Genomic DNA, 21,526 nt, shown 5'->3' on the forward strand with positions numbered 1-21,526 from the left:
TTATTGCGCAGTCACCACACGGCTGGCTCAACACATGGCAAAGGGAATCGCTGTAACACTGGACCTGAAACAGAATAAAGCACACAGCAGCAAAGCCTCGACTTCAAAGCAAAATGAGCGGGATCCTCCTTTGATACGTCCCTGGCTTGGTGACGTCACATTCGATATGACTACTTCACCCTCGGAAGATTTTAAATAGGATCCGTTTCTGCCATAGGTCTCATTCCACACTCCCAGAGAGGACACGCGTCTGTGACGTTTGTCGCTTTTCAGCGTTGCCGGTCTCAGACGTGGTCCGGACCAGAGCGTTCATGAGTCCTCTGTGGGAGCTTGGGACACTTCCCAGTTGCCTCATTGTTGCTTGTTTCATTCCTGCAAACTTCAGAAACTGAAAAGTTTCACAAACATCACACAAGCGTTGATTCGGACCACGATTCAATCACACTGAGTCATTTTCAGTTGTTTCAGGCCTGCAGACCTCACAAACTGAAAAGCTTGACAAAAAACACATAAGTGCTGATTCTGACCAGTATTCTCTCACACTGAGTGGTTTTCAGTTGACTTTTTTCTAAAATTTGTGTGTCATTCCTGCAAACCTCAGAAACTGAAAAGCTTCACGATAAACACAATAGTGTTGATTCTGACCACTTTTCACTCACACTGAGTCATTTTCAGTTGACTGTGCTTTAAAATGACTGTTTCATGCCTGCAAACCTCAGAAACTGAAAAGCTTCACATAAAACACACTGTTATGTTAGAAACCAGAGAACACAAATGCACTCCAGGCCTGAATGGGGCAAAGTAACAAGTGATGATGTTAATGAGCTCTTCTCTGGTGAAAGAGCTCCGGAAACCATGGGTGTTATTTCTGCCATAGGTCTCATTCCACACTCCCAGAGAGGACACGCGTCTGTGACGTTTGTCGCTTTTCAGCGTTGCCGGTCTCAGACGTGGTCCGGACCAGAGCGTTCATGAGTCCTCTGTGGGAGCTTGTGGTGGGCAGCCCTTGAGGAGCACCGGGACACTTCCCAGTTGCCTCAGTGTTGAGTGTTGCCTTGGCCTGCGCCGCGACACGGGCCTGCTCCCTGTTGGTGTCCCATCCAACTCACGCGACAGCCTGCGGGTCCTCGGAACGCAAAGCTCCTCGCAAAAACAGAGCATACACTCTTACACAAAAAACACAGGGGAAAAACACTTACAAGTCAATAATACGGCCAGGACCTCAGGAGCTCAACTTATACTTAAACGTATACTTTTGTCTGTGGAGGGAGGTTTCCTGCTGAAGTGTTGGCTCGTTAAACTGTCTGTTCCTGATGAGAGGAGCTGCTGTGATTGGCTTTATCGAAGCGTCCCGTAGATCCACTTTGCTGCTGAAACATATGCTTGAGCAAGAATCAGTGAAAGTGAAAATCATTTGATCATTATGTTGGGCGTCATTTTGGTATTGACATGATTCTAGAGGCGGAAGGAGCGTGCGTAAAAGCCACAATTACTGCCATGAGGCAGTTACAATGATCTATAGTGTTCAATTGACTGGGGAAAAACAATGATTGCCACAGCCGAGAGAAACCAAAAGACCAATAATACAATCACAAATAAAAACAACTACATAAACCACAAGGAAACAAAACAGCAGTGGCAGTCAATGTCTCTCCTGCCTCATTATTGCGCAGTCACCACACGGCTGGCTCAACACATGGCAAAGGGAATCGCTGTAACACTGGACCTGAAACAGAATAAAGCACACAGCAGCAAAGCCTCGACTTCAAAGCAAAATGAGCGGGATCCTCCTTTGATACGTCCCTGGCTTGGTGACGTCACATTCGATATGACTACTTCAACCCTCGGAAGATTTTAAATAGGAGCCGTTTCTGCCATAGGTCTCATTCCACACTCCCAGAGAGGACACGCGTCTGTGACGTTTGTCGCTTTTCAGCGTTGCCGGTCTCAGACGTGGTCCGGACCAGAGCGTTCATGAGTCCTCTGTGGGAGCTTGGGACACTTCCCAGTTGCCTCATTGTTGCTTGTTTCATTCCTGCAAACTTCAGAAACTGAAAAGTTTCACAAACATCACACAAGCGTTGATTCTGACCACGATTCAATCACACTGAGTCATTTTCAGTTGTTTCAGGCTTGCAGACCTCACAAACTGAAAAGCGTGACAAAAAACACATAAGTGCTGATTCTGACCAGTATTCACTGACACTGAGTGGTTTTCAGTTGACTTTTTTATAAAATTTGTGTGTCATTCCTGCAAACCTCAGAAACTGAAAAGCTTCACGATAAACACAATAGTGTTGATTCTGACCACTTTTCACTCACACTGAGTCATTTTCAGTTGACTGTGCTTTAAAATTACTGTTTCATGTCTGCAAACCTCAGAAACTGAAAAGCTTCACATAAAACACACTGTTATGTTAGAAACCAGAGAACACAAATGCACTCCAGGCCTGAATGGGGCAAAGTAACAAGTGATGATGTTAATGAGCTCTTCTCTGGTGAAAGAGCTCCGGAAACCATGGGTGTTATTTCTGCCATAGGTCTCATTCCACACTCCCAGAGAGGACACGCGTCTGTGACGTTTGTCGCTTTTCAGCGTTGCCGGTCTCAGACGTGGTCCGGACCAGAGCGTTCATGAGTCCTCTGTGGGAGCTTGTGGTGGGCAGCCCTTGAGGAGCACCGGGACACTTCCCAGTTGCCTCAGTGTTGCTTGTTTCATTCCTGCAAACTTCAGAAACTGAAAAGTGTCACAAACATCACACAAGCGTTGATTCGGACCACGATTCAATCACACTGAGTCATTTTCAGTTGTTTCATTCCTGCAGACCCCACAAACTGAAAAGCTTGACAAAAAACACAGAAGTGCTGATTCTGACCAGTATTCACTCACACTGAGTGGTTTTCAGTTGACTTTTTTCTAAAATTTGTGTGTCATTCCTGCAAACCTCAGAAACTGAAAAGCTTCACGATAAACACAATAGTGTTGATTCTGACCACTTTTCACTCACACTGAGTCATTTTCAGTTGACTGTGCTTTAAAATTAGTGTTTCATGTCTGCAAACCTCAGAAACTGAAAAGCTTCACAAAAATCACACAAGTGTTGTTTCTGACCAAGGCGTTCAAATGATTTCATGACCACAGAGGTCAGGGCAATGGGTCTGTAGTCATTTAGTCCCGTGGGCCTTGGTTTTTTGGGTACAGGGATGATGGTGGAGGATTTGAAGCAGGCTAGCACGTGGCAGGTCTCCAGTGAGGTGTTGAAGATGTCCGTGAACACCGGAGACAGCTGATCAGCACAGTGCTTCAGGGATGATGGAGAGACAGAGTCAGGACCGGCTGCTTTGCGGGGGTTCTGCTTCTTAAAAAGCCTGTTGACATCTCTCTCCAGGATAGAAAGAGACGTTCCTTTGGTAGGGGAGGAGGGGGGCGGTTCTGATGTGGCTCGTTGTGGAAGTGCCAGGGCCCTTGCTGAAGTGGGCGAGGAGAAGCTGGTGGTCTGGAGGTGGTGGCTGGACTCACGGGGGTTGGTGTCAGGCCTGTCCCATTGTCTTTCAAAGCGGCAGCCGTTGGCCAGACGGAAGTCGTTAGTGGAGTGGGGGGGTTTAGGTTTGTAGTTAGTGATCTGTCTGAGCCCTTTCCAGACAGAAGCAGAGTCGTTGGCTGAGAACTGGAGCTGAAGTTTCTCAGAGTACAGTCGTTTAGCTTCTCTCACCGCTTTGCTAAACCTGTACTTGGACTCTTTAAACCTGTCCCTGTCCCCACTCCTGAAAGCTTCCTCCTTTTGCCTCCTGAGCTGACTGAGCTTAGCTGTGAACCAGGGTTTGTCATTGTTATAACTCACCCTTGTACGTGATGGGATACAGCAGTCCTCACAGAAGCTGATGTATGACGTCACAGCCTCTGTGAACTCATCCAGACTGAACACCTCCCAGTTAGTGCAGTCCAAACATGCCCGCAGATCCTCTATGGCATCACTGCTCCACTGCTTCGATGTCCTCACAGCAGGTTTACACAGTTTTAGTTTCTGCCTGTATGTGGGAATCAGGTGGACCATGACATGGTCAGAGTGGCCCAGTGCAGCCCGGGGGACGGCGTGATAAGCACCACTGATTGTGGTGTAACAGTGGTCCAGAGTGTTCCCCTCTCTGGTCGGGCAATTAACAAACTATCTGTATTTGGGCGGTTCGTGGCTGAGGTCACCTTTGTTAAAGTCACCAAGGACAATAACTACGGAGTCCGGGTTGGTCCACTCCACACAGTATCTGCTGTGGCCTGTGGTGGGATGTAAACACCGACCAGAATGAATGAAGTGAACTCACGGGGGGAGTAGAAGGGCCTGCAGTTTATGATGAAAGTCTCCAGGTCAGGAGAACAGTGCTGCAGGATCACTGTCACGTCTTTGCACCAGCCACTGTTTTCATAAAAACACATTCCTCCACCTTTCATTTTGCCGGACTGAAGAGTTGGAAGCCGGCCATCTCCAGCGCAGAGTCTGGATCGATCCACACAGCCACGTCTCCGTGAAGCACAGAACGGAAGATGAAGAAAAGTCTCTGTTCTTCTGCAACAGTAGCTGAAGTTCATCCAGCTTGTTGGGCAGTGAACGCACGTTGGAGAGAAAGATACCTGGGAGCGGTGTGCAGAGTGCGCGCTGGTGGAGACGCACCACAGCACTGGCACTTTTTTCTCTCCTCTGGCGTTTCACTGCGAGAGCAACGGTCAGTGCACCTTTGACCAAAATGTCCAACAATTCCACAGGTGAGTCGAGAAAGATGGGGAAAAAAATCCACTGGAGTTGTTTCTCTTATGTTAATGAACTCTTCTCTGGTGAAAGAGCTCCGGAAACCAAGGCAGACAACTGAATTTACAAAGAAAATAAGGCAAAAGAGTGCGCACCAAAACACAGAGGCAGCCATCCGCAGCGCCATGGCAACATAAGCGAACATAAGTGACACACGGTTTACTCACCACTGCTTTGTTTAATATTTGTGACTGAGGCTAATACTAAGATGTGTCCTCTGTTTTCATGTGATCTGCATCTTCACCCCCACTCTCAATGATGGACTCCAATCCTGTGATGAGCTCCAAGCTGAGGCTGGTTCATGACCCCGACCATCCAGGAAGAGGCAAAACTCATCTGTGACCAAGACTACGAGGACATTTGTTGCTCTGTTTATATTTGTATTAATGTAAAGATACATTTGGTGGACATTTGTTCATAGTTTGCTTGCTTTAATGATGAGTATTGTTGATGAACTTCTTTTATTGTCTAAAATCTAAAATCTCAAAAACAAAGTGGATATGTTAAAGTGTCAGACTTGGGTTTGGGTTGTTATATGAACACTTGTCTACACTGTGCATATAGTTTGCTGACTTTATATGATAAACTCTTATTTTCAAAAATAAAATCTCAATTTGAGTGGATGTGTTTAAAACTGATCTGTGTCTTTGTTTCACATGATTTAAAATCTCATCTCTTTATAGATCCCCTTCTGTCTGTTTTCTACACTGACCTCCACAAATGTTACCTGCTCACCCTCCAACCTCACCTCTCACCACACACATGCTAATATGGCTGCAGCCACATCTTTTGTTTGGGTTAAAGGCTGCCTGCTCATGCTCTGTGTGCCTCAGGCTGTGACAGTTGGTTACAGACAGCTGTCTTTCAGAACTTCACTGACATTTGTGGTTTATACTACACCACAAACACATGGAGTATTTTGTCTGGTAGTTGACACAAGAACTCAGGTTTATGGCCTCTCTTTTCTGCTGACCTTTGACCTTAGCATTTTTGGCAAATCTTAATGTACAGACTTTTTTTATTAATCAGCCTGTGGAATCACAGTGTCTCAGACCAGACAGAAAAAACTTAGGTTGAATAAACTTCATGATGACAGTAATGACAAGAAAGCAGAAACCGTCTGTCCCAGCCCCTGCCTCTCGGCGCCCCCTCGATGCTCTTAGCTGAAATGTTTGTGTTACATTTACAAAATCAAACAAACACACCAGAGCTGACACAGGAACTCAGTTGATGACCTGTCTTTTCTGCTGGCCTCTGACCTTTGTATTCTTGGCAATGTCGAACATGTCTTTCAAATGTACAAAGATCAGCCCTGTTGTTACACAGAAACAAATTGTTTCCCTCAGCCAGGAATAGTGTAAGGACTCTTCTTCAGTTTTCTTCTGAACTGGGACTATGACTTATCGTGGCAAACGCTGATCCTGACCCTGATCAAGAACGAAAGTCAGACTGAAGAAAAAAGAAGCTGAATCAGTCATAGTTGAGACTGGGAGAAAGTCCTCCTCCATTCACCCCATACAGTCAGGTCCATAAATATTGGGACATCAACAAAATTATCATCTTTTGGTTCTAAACACCACCACAATGGATTTGAAATGAAACGAACAAGATGTGCTTTAACTGCAGACTTTCAACTTTAATTTGAAGGTATTTACATCCAAATCAGGTGAACGGTGTAGGAATTACAACAGTTTCTATATGTGCCTCCCACTTTTTAAGGGACCAAAAGTAATGGGACAAATTAACAATCATAAATCAAACTTTCACTTTTTAATACTTGGTTGCAAATCCTTTGCAGTCAATTACAGCCTGAAGTCTGGAACGCATAGACATTACCAGACGCTGGGTTTCATCCCTGGTGATGCTCTGCCAGGCCTCTACTGCAACTGTCTTCAGTTCCTGCTTGTTCTTGGGGCATTTTCCCTTCAGTTTTGTCTTCAGCAAGTGAAATCCAATCAAATCAAATGACTTTAATGATCCCAAACTGGGAAATTGTTGCGTTGCAGCAGCAGCATAACTTACAATATATACAATACGATACAGAAAGTAACAAAAAAGAATGTACAATATTTCAATAAGGGCACAATAAGGGCTGTTAGGGCTGAGAGTGTATTTACACTATTTACACATGAAGGGCTGTGGTGTTGTCTGCACCACTGGTGTTGGCATACAGCAGATCCAGAGTTTTATTGTCTCTGGTGGGGCAGTCAACATACTGGTGGAAAGCTGGTAGTAGCCTGTCCAGTGTGACATGGTTGAAGTCCCCAGTTATGATGGTGAAGGCATTGGGGTCTGAACCCGTGTAACGGTGGAGGTGATGACGTCACAGACAGTCACTTCATCGGCTGTTGGGGGGAGGTAAACAGCAATAACAATGGCGGACGTGAGCGCCCGTGGCAGATAATACGGCCGCATTCCCACAGCCAGCAGTTCAATGTCCGGGCTACAGAGACGTTCCTTCACGTGCACATGTCCGGGATTACACCACTTCTCGCTCACGTACAGTGCAATCCCTCCTCCCTTCCTCCTCCCGCTGCTAACAACGTCCCTGCCCGCCCGAACAGTGCTGAAGCCGGGTACCGCCACGCTGTGGTCCGGGATGTGCGAGTGCAGCCATGTCTCAGTGAAACACAACACACTGCACTCCCGGTATTCCCTCTGAGTGTTAACCAGCGCGGCGAGCTCGTCCGTCTTATTCCCCAGAGACCTCACGTCCCCATGATAATCGCCGGTACAGCTGGGCGACATCTCCTCTTCTTCGCCCTCAGCTTGGCTCCAGCTCTGCACCCCCGGCGCCTCCTCCGCAGCTCCTCCGGGATCACTGGCCTCGCTTCGGGCAGCAGCTCAGGTTTGCACAGCGCGATCAGCTGGGCCCGAAAGTTAACAATGCCGGCACCGTCGCGTCTGTTACCCTCCGTTGCTATGGATGCCAACAGCAGCCAACAGCAGCCAACAGCAGCCAAACAGCAGCCAACAGCAGCCAAACAGTAGCCAACAGCAGCCAACAGCAGCCAAACAGCAGCCAACAGCAGCCAACAGTAGCCAACAGCAGCCAACAGCAGCCAACAGTAGCCAACAGCAGCCAAACAGCAGCCAACAGCAGCCAACAGTAGCCAACAGTAGCCAACAGCAGCCAACAGCAGCCAACAGTAGCCAACAGCAGCCAAACAGCAGCCAACAGCAGCCAACAGTAGCCAACAGCAGCCAAACAGTAGCCAACAGCAGCCAAACAGCAGCCAACAGTAGCCAACAGTAGCCAACAGCAGCCAACAGTAGCCAACAGTAGCCAACAGCAGCCAACAGCAGCCAACAGTAGCCAACAGCAGCCAACAGTAGCCAACAGTAGCCAACAGCAGCCAACAGCAGCCAACAGCAGCCAAACAGTAGCCAACAGCAGCCAAACAGCAGCCAACAGCAGCCAAAAGACGGCCAGAAAAGTTTAAAAAAAAGAGAAAAGTCATTGTCTCTAGTGATTTGACAATGACTGACAGAAAATGTACCCGTGGACAGGACGGAAATAAAAAAGAAAGTACAAGAAAGTACAAAAACAAAAACAAAGGAGCCGCTGCAACAAGCTGCCACTTAGAACGGCGCCATCTTGGGAAAAAAAATGTCTGAATTGGCTGAATATGAGCAGATAATATTGCCCAAAACACTTCGGAATTCATCCTGCTGCTTTTGTCAGCAGTCACATCATCAATAAATACAAGGGAACCAGTTCCATTGGCAGCTACACATGCCCACGCCATGACACTACCACCACCATGCTTCACTGATGAGGTGGTATGTTTTGCATCATGAGCGTTTCTTTTCCTTCTTCATACTCTTCTCTTCCCATCACTCTGGTACAAGTTGATCTTTGTCTCATCTGTCCATAGGATGTTGTTCCATAACTGTAAAGACTTTTTTAGATGTTGTTTGGCAAACTCTAATCTGGCCTTCCTGTTTTTGAGGTTCACCAGTGGTTTACATCTTGTGGTTGAACCCTCTGTATTCACTCTGGTGAAGTCTTCTCTTGATTGTTGACTTTGACACACATACACCTACCCCCTGGAGAGTGTTTTTGATCTGGCCAACTGTTGTGAAGGGGTTTTTCTTCACCAGGGAAAGAATTCTTCGGTCATCCACCACAGTTGTTTTCCGTGGTCTTCCAGGTCTTTTGGTGTTGCTGAGCTCACCGGTGCGTTCTTTCTTTTTAAGAATGTTCCAAACTGTTGATTTGGCCATACCTAATGTTTTTGCTATCTCTCTGATGGGTTTGTTTTGATCTTTCAGCCTAATGATGGCTTGCTTCACTGATAGTGACAGCTCTTTGGATCTCATATTGAGAGTTGACAGCAACAGATTCCAAATGCAAATAGCACACTTGAAATGAACTCTAGACCTTTTATCTGCTCCTTGTAAATGGGATAATGAGGGAATAACACACACCTGGCCATGGAACAGCCGAGCAGCCAATTGTCCCATTACTTTTGGTCCCTTAAAAAGTGGGAGGCACAAATACAAACTGTTGTAATTCTTACACCATTCTAACCCTAACCCTAACCCTGATTTGGATGTAAATACCTTCAAATTAAAGCTGAAAGTCTGCAGTTAAAGTACATCTTGATCGTTTCATTTCAAATCCATTGTGGTGGTGTTTAGAGCCAAAAAGATGAGAATTGTGTCAATGTCCCAATATTTATGGACCTGACTGTATGTTGCATTTAACTCACTATCAACATGTTGGAGTTGTAAACCTGATCCAGTGTTTAAACATTACACACCAAATTAAAACTTTCACTTCTAAAAGTAAGTTGAAAAAAAAAGAGATACATTTTAAGGTGAAATCTTTCCAAATGAGGGGGTTGAGACATGTGGTGATATAAAAACAATGCAGAATGTGTGTGTCTGTGGAGCTTCTGTGGAGGTGCTTTGCAGTTCTTTAAAATCACAGGGCCAGTGGCTGAGTCATAAGCCTGGGTGCTGGAGCTCTAATACAGGGGAGGAGAAGCATGTGTGTGGCTGTGGAGGTCTTATGGAGGTGCTGTGTGGCCCTTTAACATCACAGAGCTTCTGCTGACCTTTCACCTTTGCATTTTTGGTAATTGCAAGCATGTCTTCTTAATGTACAGACGTGTTTTATTCATCAGCCTGTGGAATAATAGTGTCTCAGATCAGACAGAAAAAACTTAGGTTGAATAAAATTCAAAATGACATTAATGACAAGAAAGCAGAAACCCTCTAGTGTTGTCAGTGGTGCAGCGGGACCTTGTGTGGGCAAGTGATCAAAAATAGTCTTGTATTTCATGCTGGAAAAATCTGGAAAATGTTTGTGTTTGTGACATTTACAAAATCACAAACACACCAGAACAAAAGTTAAAAAACATACCTGAAATTGAACTATTTGGAAAGCCTTGAGTCTGTCCTGAACCATCAGTGTTTATGAAGTTCTAACAGCTTTTGTTTTAATAGGAAAGAATATAACAATGCAAAAATAAGTGACATTTTAGTACTGACTATGTATAACTCCTAGCAGCACAGGGCTGATGGTAATGGCACTGGGGGGATAACGTAGCTGCTGTAAGTTTGCCATTCTAGCAGGACTGACCAGGCAAACGGCAGCCAGTGTCTTCACCTCATCATTTTCTCCTGGTTTACAGGAATTTATTATCTGTATACATGCCCAGTGCAGCCGGGTGTGTTACATATGCAGACATTATTTTGTAAGTACACTACAGGCCAATAGTTTGGAAGCAAGGGCAATACAGGCCAAACATTTGGAAGCAACTTCAAGTGTCTATTCACAATGCCTTTCTTAAAAACCAGTATGAGTTCTTTGGATTCTGGGATGTATTTACTGCATGATCAGACTATGCTTTCATTGATATGCACCATTTTCCTCAATTTACCTTTAGGGATACATTGATGTTACCAGACCATTACTGAATAAATGTTAACAAAAGAAAAGAAAGTTTGCATTATTCACTTTAGCTCTTTGGCTTTTGAGGGTTTGCATACAAAAATCCCAATAAATCTCAACTGTGTTCATATCTCTGACAAACTACCACAGAAATGGCTAGAAAGAAACAGCTGAGTAAAGAAACAAGAGTACAGATTTGTACATTAAGGGAAAGAAGGATACACTGAAAGAGAAACTGCAAAATGCCTAATGGTGTCCAACAAAGGAGTTCACTACACCCTGAAGAGACTAAAGGAAACTGGAAGTTATGATGATAGAAAAAGGTCTGAAAGAAAGCGGGTTACTACAAAAGCAGAGGATAAACATATCATTGCCAGTAAGAGAGATCGGCAAAAAACAGCACCACAAATGAGGAAGGAAATCAACATGACAAGGTCAAAACCCATATCTCTGATGAATGTGAAAAGACATTTGAGAAAGGCTGGTCTGAAGGCAAAAAAACACTACTATGGGGATGTTTTGCAGGTGATAGAGTAGGAGATTTGTTTGAGGTAAAGGATATCGTCAAGAAGGAACAGTACCACTCCATCCTCCAGTATCATGCAGTTCCATCTGGACTAAGACTTGTGCGCAAAAGTTTGTTTTGCAGCAAGATAATGACCCTAAGCATTATTCCAAGCTCTGTCGGGGTAACCTAGACAAAAAAGAAGAGGAAGGTGTTCTTCGAAAGATGGTTTGGCCCCCTCAGTCTCCAGACCTCTCTCCAATTGAGCTTGTGTGGGACAAATTGGATCAATCAGTCAGAAAAGTGCGTCCCACGAATCAGCAGTCTCTCACTGATGAACTTAAGAAAGCTTGGAAAACAATTCCTGTCACATACCTTAAAAAACTTGTGGAACGAATGCCTCGTATGTGCCATGCTGTTGTTAAAGCCAGAGGAGGTTACCTTGAAGAAAGCAAAGTCTAAGCAAGAAAAACCCAAATACCTACAGTAAAAATGTATTCTGATAAGTGACTCTTTATATAATAATCATGTTTATTTTGTTGCAAAGTATACCAATGAAACTATGATCTTTTTTCTACAAATTTGATCTTGCTTCCAAACTTTTGGCCTGTAGTGTACATACCTGGTGTCTTTATGCAATGCAGTAGGCAAGTAGGTTCATTTCACAATGTTTTAAGGCCTTATCTTTTCTGAAGTTTAAAGCCAATTGGTACCAAGAGGAACCCCCATCTATTCCAACTTTGATCATCCCCTTAGTGAAGGTAGGTAGGTAGATACGGTAAATTAACATACCAAGTATTCCCTCACCAGCTTCTCTGGATCTTCGTTCAAGTAGACACATGTACTTTGAGGATGCATTCTCGTCTCACATCAATGCTGTCAGTCTGCAGACTAGAGAATATGTAAAACAACAAAAGAGCTTTCAGAAACACTATCTCAACCAAACAGCAGAGTGGATGAGGAGGTCACAACATTAAAAGCCATTTGTTTTCAATATACACTTTTGCAACTTAATGTTTATTGTTCGAGTTTAAGCACTTTAAAGTTATCATTTGAATATTGTTTGAATCTGGATAGTTGCCTAGTTGGATGTAATCTGTTTGATTTGATTATTCAATAAAAAAAATACAAGTTCAATACTACATTACCCACAATGCTGTGTGGTTTTCTACCCAGAATGCTTTTCCCTACCATGATATAGGATGCTGTTCATGAGTGATTCCTGCAGTAAACGTTTCTTCTTTTATAACACAGTCCAGTTGCCCATTTTTTGCTGGCTAGGTTGATAGAACATGCATTTTTAAGCAATCCTAACTGTTGACAGCACAATGGAAACTTTTTTTTATTTTGTGCTTAAAATTGCATTGTTGCACTACAGATAGTGTTAGATGCACAGAGAGCTGTGGCTACTTCTGTTATCACAGACTTATCCGTTGTGGGACTAGGTTTCTGAAAAACACCTTCAAGAATGTTCATGGAGAGGGGCAATGTTGCTGAACTTAACAAGTAGTGCAGTTCTTCTAAGAACTCGTTCATCTTTGTGCCTGGCACGTGTGCAAAATGCTCTAACTTGAGCAGTGCTGCAGCAACATTTTGCTCAATTACTTTGGACAAGTTCTTAGTTACATGCACGTCACTACCTGAACATGCACTGTCTGCTTCAACTGCCGAGTTATTGTGGTCACATGAATCTTCCTCAGGATTATCAGAGGATTCTTGTGAAACTTCAGTACTTGTAATGACACCTGGCTTGAAATCTTTCAATGTGTGTGGGTTGTGTTTCCTGTTCTTGTGTGAGTGAAATGTTCCATATATATTTGTTTGAAAACTGCAACCCCAAAACATACAAGTCACAGTTTCATTACTCCTCAGATGAGTGCCAATGTGTACAAAATAATCCTCCTCTGTCGGAAGATTGTGACAAGAGCACAAATGACAACTGAATGTTGACAATTCCAGCAGCTCCTGAGAGTTTCGTTTAGGGTGGATTCTACTTAAATGCATGTGCAAAGCATTCCATGTTTTAAAAGTACACGGACAGTTTGAGTGTGGGCATGGGTAACGCTGCCTCTGGCGGTGCTGTAGTCTAAAATGTTTCAGCAGCTCATATCTACCAGACAGAGATACACTACACTCCTTACAGCTCCACATCTCTCCACCGAACAAAATCAAGAGAAATATTTAGCAGACATTCAGCGTTTTAGGCTGGCCACCTACAGGTCAAGCAGAAAATAAAATACAAAGAAACATTCAAATCATGAACCTAATAGAGGCTGATGACCCCTCTTACTTGCAGTGACTGTGGTGAATGTGGTTTGAGAGCAGACTCAGGTGCAGTTGGTGAAGTTTGGCAGGACACTCTTGTGGTCAGAAGGCAGACAGTGCAGTCACAAATTCCTGTGATAAATTGAGAGAGATCGGTTAATTAATGTCTGATTTAATAAATTGCATTTCTACAGACAGAACCTTCATTCACACAATAAACTATCATTTATAAATAAACAACCTTTTTTTTCAGAGTAGCCTCACTAGAATAAACCATCAAAGTGAGAAAGCTCAGACAGTTTAACAAAAATGACAGACAAGAAATAAAAAGAACTATGGACAACATGGTGTGTGCAACAAATATTATTAAGTCACATAAATTAATCAGTCTTACATTTCTTATAGAATTATCAGCAAACACACATATGAAAGCAAGAGAGGCAGCATTTTTACACTCCTGGTATAACCACTGACATAAGGCAAAACCTAGAAGGACTTTGTTATGGCACATGCACGCAAATCAACATGTTGCTAGGCAACGCAGTGATTGTTGACGTCCCTCGGGAGGGAGAGTAACAGTTTTATTGTTCTCACCTGTCTGGACGTCATTTTGTGCCTCATGCACTGCAAAGTCCTCCACAGTGTGCTCCAGGTTAGAGTTAGAGTCATGTTGATGTCAGCGTCCACTCAGCCTCTGTCCTACTGCGCTCCTCAACATGTTGAACATTAGAGCTGAATGAGACTGTCCACTCACACCCTCACTGACGGTGAAACACTCCTCAGTAAACTCCCAAGTCACCGCTGGAGGATCCACGCAGGACATTTCAACATTTACCGTATTAGCCGGACCCGGCATGCACCTGCAATACTGAAGATGTGTTTGATTTTCATCACTTGATATGCCTGCTGGGCAGTGCACAAACCAGCAATTAAAAACGGTAGATACGACCTGTTTTTACAGTCTATGTCCGAGACACAATAATGTTTACTTTAGACCATAATGGCATTGTCTTTAGTTTTATTGCATTGTTGTGTATTGTTTTACTGTTAGCTACTGCTAGCACCGCCCCGGTGCTAGCTAGTAAACACACACACAAAAATGAATGAAATTAAACTTAAAAACACACAAACTCACCACAATTTAATAAAGGGTGGAGGTAGGGGGGAGGTGACAGTCCCCAGTGAGGGAGTCCTGACTAAGAGGTAGGTTCTGACTCAGCTCAGACAAATTCATCTTTGGCTGTTTGGTGCTCTGACAGAAAAAAGGGCCAGGGTTGTGGCAGGCAGCAGGGTTCCAGTATGGACCTGAAACACAAGGAAAACAGGGACGGGTCAGAGGTCAAATCATGCCTTTAAATTTAGCCTCTTCTTTCAGTCTAGCATTGTCTGATTTAGTTGAGTGAAATATCAAAATAAACCTTAGATCCAACCTTCTATGAATGTAATGAAAACAAAATCTAAATAAAAACACTGAACACTGAACAGAGAACTGTTTACTTACCTTGTTTTATTTACTCCTTACCTGCTTCAAGTAAAGAATGCTGAACATCAAATGAAAGCTTCGAACATCTTGGATTAAATACACGTTACATACGCGCCTTGCGTCACAGCCGCTTTGCAGAGAAAAGAGAAAATCCTCCTCCATTCAGCCCATGTGCTGCATTTCACTCACTATCAACAAGTTACAACAAGCCCCGCCCCTTTCTCTGACATCACACTGTGTTTGGTAAACCCAATGAAGTGCAGTCAGTGCTGCAGCGGGACCTTTTGTAAGTGATCAAAAACAGTCTCGTATATTGTGCTGGAAAAATCAGAATTATTGACATCATACATCAAATTAACGCTCACATTTTGTACTTTCCAACAAACACAAACCTTCAAAGCTAACAAAACCTGTAAAATCTGTAACAAAATCAGACAAAGTCAAAGGAAACACCCGGAACAAAAGCTAAATAAGATGACATCTCTTTTTCTTCTCATTCACAGCTAATGATGTCTCACAGCAGTGGACAACCATGGACTGTAATTATACTTTCTTCTGGGTTAAAGGCTGCTGCTGCTGCTGCTGCTGCTGCTGCTGCTGCTGCTGCTGCTGCTGCTGCTGCTGCTGCTGCTGCTGCTGCGGCACATGTCAGGGTGTGACAGTCAGTGAAGTGCTTAGTGACTGGTGTAACTTAGGTAATGGTCAAGTTACAGCTGTCACTGAGAACTCTGCTTGGCCATGAACACCATGAAGGATAACTGAATGATTTCTAACAAAGACAAGAACCATCTGATCCATTTATCAGCTGTTGTCTTTACTTCTTGTTCTCACTGACAGGTCACAATGTCAGATGACAGCCCCCCAGGCAGATGAGAGATGAGATCGGGGGCAGTGGGGACCACCTGTAAGTCCACCTTAAATTAATTCACTCATCTGTGTTGTCTCACCTGAGTTTGTTTGTATTCTGTGAAACCTGTGTTTCTACACTGTGGTTTTCCCATGTCAGCTTTGTATTGTACCATTTTACAGGACAGTGAGGACGTCCCCCGACCCGCTCCACCTCCTTTATCACCTCCACCTCCTTATCAACCTCCATCACCTCCACCATCTTGTTACATGGAGAGGAGGAACAGGAGGAAAATAATTATTAATATTTTATTTTATTTAAAAAGCCATATTTGTCCTGTTTCATTTCATACATCCTGGCTGTTTAGAAAGAATCTGATTTACTTCTGAACTGGGGCCATGACTTATTTTAATACTGATCCTCACCATGATCAAGAATGGAAGACAGAATTTCAAAGAACAACATAAATCTGTCAATCAAACATCAGCTCACATATTCGAGACTTGGAGAATATCCTCCTCCATTCAGCCCATGTGGTGCATTTTACTCACTATCAACAAGTTACAACAAGCCCCGCCCCTTTCTATGACATCACACCCTGGTATAAAGCTGTTATAGTGCTTGTTATTGGTACTAGGAGCAAGTGTAGATATTTTTCATGTTGCTCTTGTTAACCTCTGGTGTTTAAAAGATTAAAATGCCAGAACAAAACAACTCAAAATATAGCCTGTGAATATTCTCATTTGTCCAGGTCATAGTATCTCAAAGGAGTTTTAAATCGAAAGGAACTGGACCAGTCCCAGCCTGGTCAGGTGCAAGAAAGAACTGATGAAGCTCTTGGATGAGAGGTGAAACGTCTTCCTAAAGGCATGATCTGACCTCTGACCCTAACCCAGGCCCTGTTTTCTTTGTGTTTCAGGTCAATACTGCAACCCTGCTGAGTCTGGACATACCTCTCAGTATGTTTGTGTGTTTTTTGTATATAGTTCAGAGTGGTAAGTTTCATTTTGTTCATTTTTTATACACATTATGTTCTTTTTTTGAGGTCAGTGGACCACACACCTGTATTTTTCCTTTTGTTTTATTAGATTTGTCTGATTTTATGTTGTAAACAGTTCAAATTCATTCATTTATTCATTCTTGTGTTTTTTTTTTTTAATTAAATGTTCTTAAATAAAATAAAAAAAATTCAACACCAGCTCAGTCTCAGTCATTTATTATTATATTATTTGTTCTGGTAAAGGACCATTTTAATCTCACCTGAGAGAGGATGCAGTTGTTGTCTGTCACCTGTTTGTTCACACATGTTGATAGTGAGTAAAATCCAGTCTCAACTATGTGAGCTGATGTTTGATTGACAGATTTATGTTGTTCTTTGAAATTCTGTCTTTCATTCTTGATCATAGTGAGGATCAGTATTAAAATAAGCCATGGTCCCAGTTCAGAAGTAAATACGGGCAAAGGTAAATCAGGAAGACATGTTGGAAACGACGAAGAATGCAAAAGTCAGAGGGCAGCAGAACAGAGTGGTCCTAATCCACAGTTCCTGGGTAAGTATTTTTTGTTAGAAATCATTTATTTGTCCTCCCATGTGTTCTTCTGGGTTAAAGGGAGCTGCTGCTGCTGTGTAAGGAAAGAGGAAAGAAATGGAAATAAAACTGCATCTCAATTTACTTCTGGGAAGCCATTTTTCAGGATTGAAGAAAGCAGGTGAACTTTACTGAGACCGCACTTTAAGGCAAAACAAAGAAAGAACATGAACAGGGGTGCACCTTCTGTTAACACCCACTATCATTACAGGAATTCATTTGTATTGAAAAGGGTTAAAAAAAATTAAAACATTAAAATCACAATAAATGAGAATTAAATATTTAATTGGCATATAAAGAGTTAAAAAGGGCATGGAATACATTTTATAATACAATAAAAACAACAATATACAATACATACGATATAACAACACCAAAACCTAAAATACTGACCGTGAAAACCCAATATACAGTTAGGCCCAGAAATATTTGGACAGTGACACAAGTTTTGTAATTTTAGCTGTTTATGAAAACATATTCAGGATACAATTACATAATCTATATGGGCTTAAAGTGCAGACTCTCAGCTGTAATTTGAGAGTATTCACATCCAAATTGGAGCAAGGAATTACAGCTCTTTAATACGTAGCTGCCTCTTTTTCAAGGGACCAAAAGTAATTGGACAATTGACTCAGAAGGCTGCAAAAAAAAAAAACCTGTCATCAATTAAGCAGTTAAAAGGTCTGGAGTTGATTCCAGGTGTGGTGTTTCCATTTGGAAGCTGTTGCTGTGAACACACAACATGTGGTCAAAAGAGCTCTCAATGGAGGTGAAACAGACCATCCTGAGGCTGAAAAAAAAGAAGAAATCCATCAGAGAGATAGCAGAAATGTTAGGAGTGGCCAAATCAACAGTTTGGTACATTCTGAGAAAAAAAGAGTGCACTGGTGAGCTTGGGAACTCAAAAAGGCCTGGACGTCCATGGAAGGCAACAGTGGTGGATGATCACAGAATCCTTTCCATGGTGAAGAAAAACCCCTTCACAACATCCACTCAAGTGAAGAACACACTCCAGGAAGTAGGTGTATCAGTATCTGAGTCTACCATATAAAGAGAAGACTTCATGAGAGTAAATACAAAGGATTCACCACAAGGTGCAAATCATTAATCAGCCTCAAAAATAGAAAGGCCAGAATTGACTTTGCCAAAAAACACCTGAAGAAGCCAGCCCAGTTCTGGAACAACAGCATTCTTTGGACAGATGAGACTAAGATCAACCTGTACCAGAATGATGGGAAGAAGAAAGTCTGGAGAAGAATTGGAACAGCTCATGATCCAAAGCACACCACATCTTCTGTAAAACATGGTGGAGGCAGTGTGATGGCATGGGCATGCATGGCTTCCAATGGCACTGGGTCACTTGTGTTTATTGATGATGTGACAAAAGACAGAAGCAGCCGGATGAATTCTGAAGTGTATAGGGATATACTTTCTACTCAGATTCAGCCAAATGCAGCAAAGTTGATTGGACGGCACTTCACAGTACAGATGGACAATGATCCAAAACATACTGCAAAAGCAACCCAGGAGTTTTTTAAAGCAAAGAAGTGGAATATTCTGCAATGGCCGAAAGCAGAAAAGAGAGAGAGAGAAAGACCAGGAACAGCTGTGTAGGTCATGGTGTTATCAATAATAATGACAGGTAACAGTGGTTAATAGTAAAGATGAGTAGTGGTGGATCTGGATCCTGCTGCTCCCGAGGCAGAGAGACCTGCAGAATGAGGACAGAGAGAGGGAGAGAGAGGAGAAGCACAAACTACGGGAGAGAAGAAAAATACAAAGTTAATGGCATGAAGTCATCGAGAGAGAGAGAGAGAGAGAGAGAGAGAGAGAGAGAGAAAGAGAAAGGACAGTTTTAAGCCTGGTCTTAAAGGCAGAGAGGGGGTCTGCCTCCTGAACCCACACTGGGAGCTGGTTCCACAGGAGAGGAGCCTGATAGCTGAAGGCTCTGCCCCCCATTCTACTCTTACAAACTCTGGGAACCACAAGTAGACCTGCATTTAGAGAGCGAAGTGTCCTGCTATATTTTCTAATACATGAAATCAGAAAAAAAAACATCAATCCAATGAGTTTTTTTTTTTTTTTTGTTATGGAAAGAAAAAAAAACCTCTTCAAGATAGAGAAGGACAAGGGAAAAATGTAGAAATAAATTACCACAAATATGACCTAATATGAGTGGCTAGGGTTAAGATCAGCGCCTGGGGACGGCCACAGGGGGGCGTTGCTCTCTAGGGCTAGGGTCAGACAGAGGTAGGTATATGGGTGAATATGGCAAAGGACTCTCAGCAGTTTGACTCTCATTAGCATACTAGGCCTGTGATTGGTCAGAACAGCTGTAGCTTCTGTGGAGCAGGGCGGAGGTGTGAAACTTGGTTTCTGGGGAGGTCGGCGCACCTCCAGCGGACTGCTGCCGACACCTGATGCAAATGTTGATCGTTTAGGGGGATTTCATGCTCAATGAAAGAAGTCAAATAAAAAAAAAGTGTCAGCAGAATGGCTTTGGGAGCACATTTCAGGCCACTTTGAGTGGACTGGGATGAGTTGGTAGTGTGGCGTTTGGCGGCGGTGCTTTGTCATGTGTCCTCTTGTCAGAAATCGCTATAGTCTGCAGATTGTAGCAGGATCTGACAGGCGCGGTCAAGTGACTTTAGATATGGCGGCGTCGTTCGGACTTCCTCTGCCACAGGAAGTGTTCCTTCAAAATAAAACGACGCAAAGCTCGACGATGGTTTGCCCAGCTCCACCGTTCTGTCCTAACAGGTGAGTGGTCAAGACGAGCCACGGCACGTTTAGTTTGTTTACAAGAGCTAGAAATGTTCATGATTTCATAAAAAAACAAATCAAATGAGGTTAAGAGTAGGCCATTTCTGCTTGAGATGAGGAAAGAGTGAGGTTTAAAAGGAATAAAAATATGAATAACACAATTGGTTGGCATTAGGCACTCTCTCCTCTCAGGTTATGTTTAGGAAAGACGCCATGTGATGGTCAAAAGAAATAAAAATAGAAATAATAAAATACCCCATACAATTGGAGAGGTCAAAGGTCAACTCCAGGTTTATTTGAGCCTGTCTAATACACTCTCCCACAGCTGTTGAAAGGAGTCCTGGCTCAGCGGTGTGAGGGACCTGTTTTCGTTTTTTATCAAAAGAAAAATGATATGATTCATTGTTTTTTAAATTTGTTTTTAATTGTTTTGTGTGTGTGTGTGTGTGTCTGTGTGTGTGTGTGAGAGAGAGAAAGAGACAGAGAGTGAGTGAGTGTTTGTGTGTGTGTGTTTGTCTGTGAGAGAGAGAGAGAGACAGATATGTTGGTAAAATTCCTCATCTTTTCATCTTTTCATTATTCTAGGTTGTGGCCAGCAGCAACAAAAAGAAGCGCTGCTGAGCGTGTTGGCCCAAGATGGATAGAAAAACACAATATACATGCATCAAGTGCAAGAAATGCATGCAAAACACACAGCAAGTAACTGTGCCACTCATGTGTTGTGTAGGCTTGTATGAAAAGGCAATGTGTTCAGTGGGGCTGATGTGTTGTCTAGACTGACAGGGTTACTGTACAGAGTTGAAGAGATGGTAACTCTTGTGATTAGTGGCCCCGTGTCTCCATGTGTTGGACAAAACAAATCATTGCATCCACCTTGGGAAAAAACAGCAATCATTCAACCTGCAGTTACAGATCAGTAAAAAGCACTCATTTTAGCCTCAAAACAGCCCATGAAATTGAAATACAGTCAATTTAAGCCCAGCTCTAATGTTAGCTGAAGGCAAGTATTTGCTTGAGGTCAATGGTTTTGAGGTTTTAATGTTGTATGTTGTATATTGTATGTATTGCATGTTGCTGTTTTTTATTGGATTATAAAATGTATTCCATGCCTTTTTTTTAAAACTCTTTATGTGCCAATTAAATGTTTAATTCTCATTTATTGTGATTTTCATGATCCCAAATCAATTTGGAGGTTGTGCAGCTATCGTGTGTCCACAGCAATGAACAAAATGATTTATTGAAACCTGTGTGCTAGAAGAAAAATAAGGCCAATATATTTTTGATGTATCGGCACTGGCAACTGCTTTATATGTCACTTCTGTTGTGAAATCCTCCCTAATGAAATGTATATAAAGCCCTGATATATTTTC

General features: G+C 42.9%; 2 long non-coding RNA genes across 3 annotated transcripts; one reads left to right on the forward strand and one right to left on the reverse strand.

Moving 5' to 3' along the window:
* Positions 1 to 12,001: 12,001 nt before the first annotated feature.
* LOC139621619 (uncharacterized) lies at positions 12,002 to 15,080 on the reverse strand. 2 transcript variants are annotated; one of them, XR_011691030.1, is made up of 3 exons: positions 14,069 to 14,987; positions 13,500 to 13,606; positions 12,002 to 12,093 (listed from the first exon to the last, which is right to left on the reverse strand). It is a non-coding gene; the product is annotated as an uncharacterized lncRNA (long non-coding RNA). The 2 variants fall into 2 exon arrangements; XR_011691031.1 differs by lacking the exon at positions 12,002 to 12,093 and adding an exon at positions 14,997 to 15,080 and having other exon boundaries at positions 13,154 to 13,606; positions 14,069 to 14,779.
* A 447-nt stretch (positions 15,081 to 15,527) lies between these two features.
* On the forward strand, positions 15,528 to 16,116 carry LOC139621244 (uncharacterized). Its single transcript, XR_011690961.1, has 2 exons — positions 15,528 to 15,652; positions 15,795 to 16,116. It is a non-coding gene; the product is annotated as an uncharacterized lncRNA (long non-coding RNA).
* The last annotated feature ends 5,410 nt before the right edge of the window (positions 16,117 to 21,526 follow it).

Source organism: Trachinotus anak, unplaced genomic scaffold, assembly GCF_046630095.1.
Source record: "Trachinotus anak isolate AG129_WGS33_773 ecotype Australia unplaced genomic scaffold, CSIRO_AGI_Tana_v1 ptg000005l, whole genome shotgun sequence".
Lineage (NCBI taxonomy): Eukaryota > Metazoa > Chordata > Actinopteri > Carangiformes > Carangidae > Trachinotus > Trachinotus anak.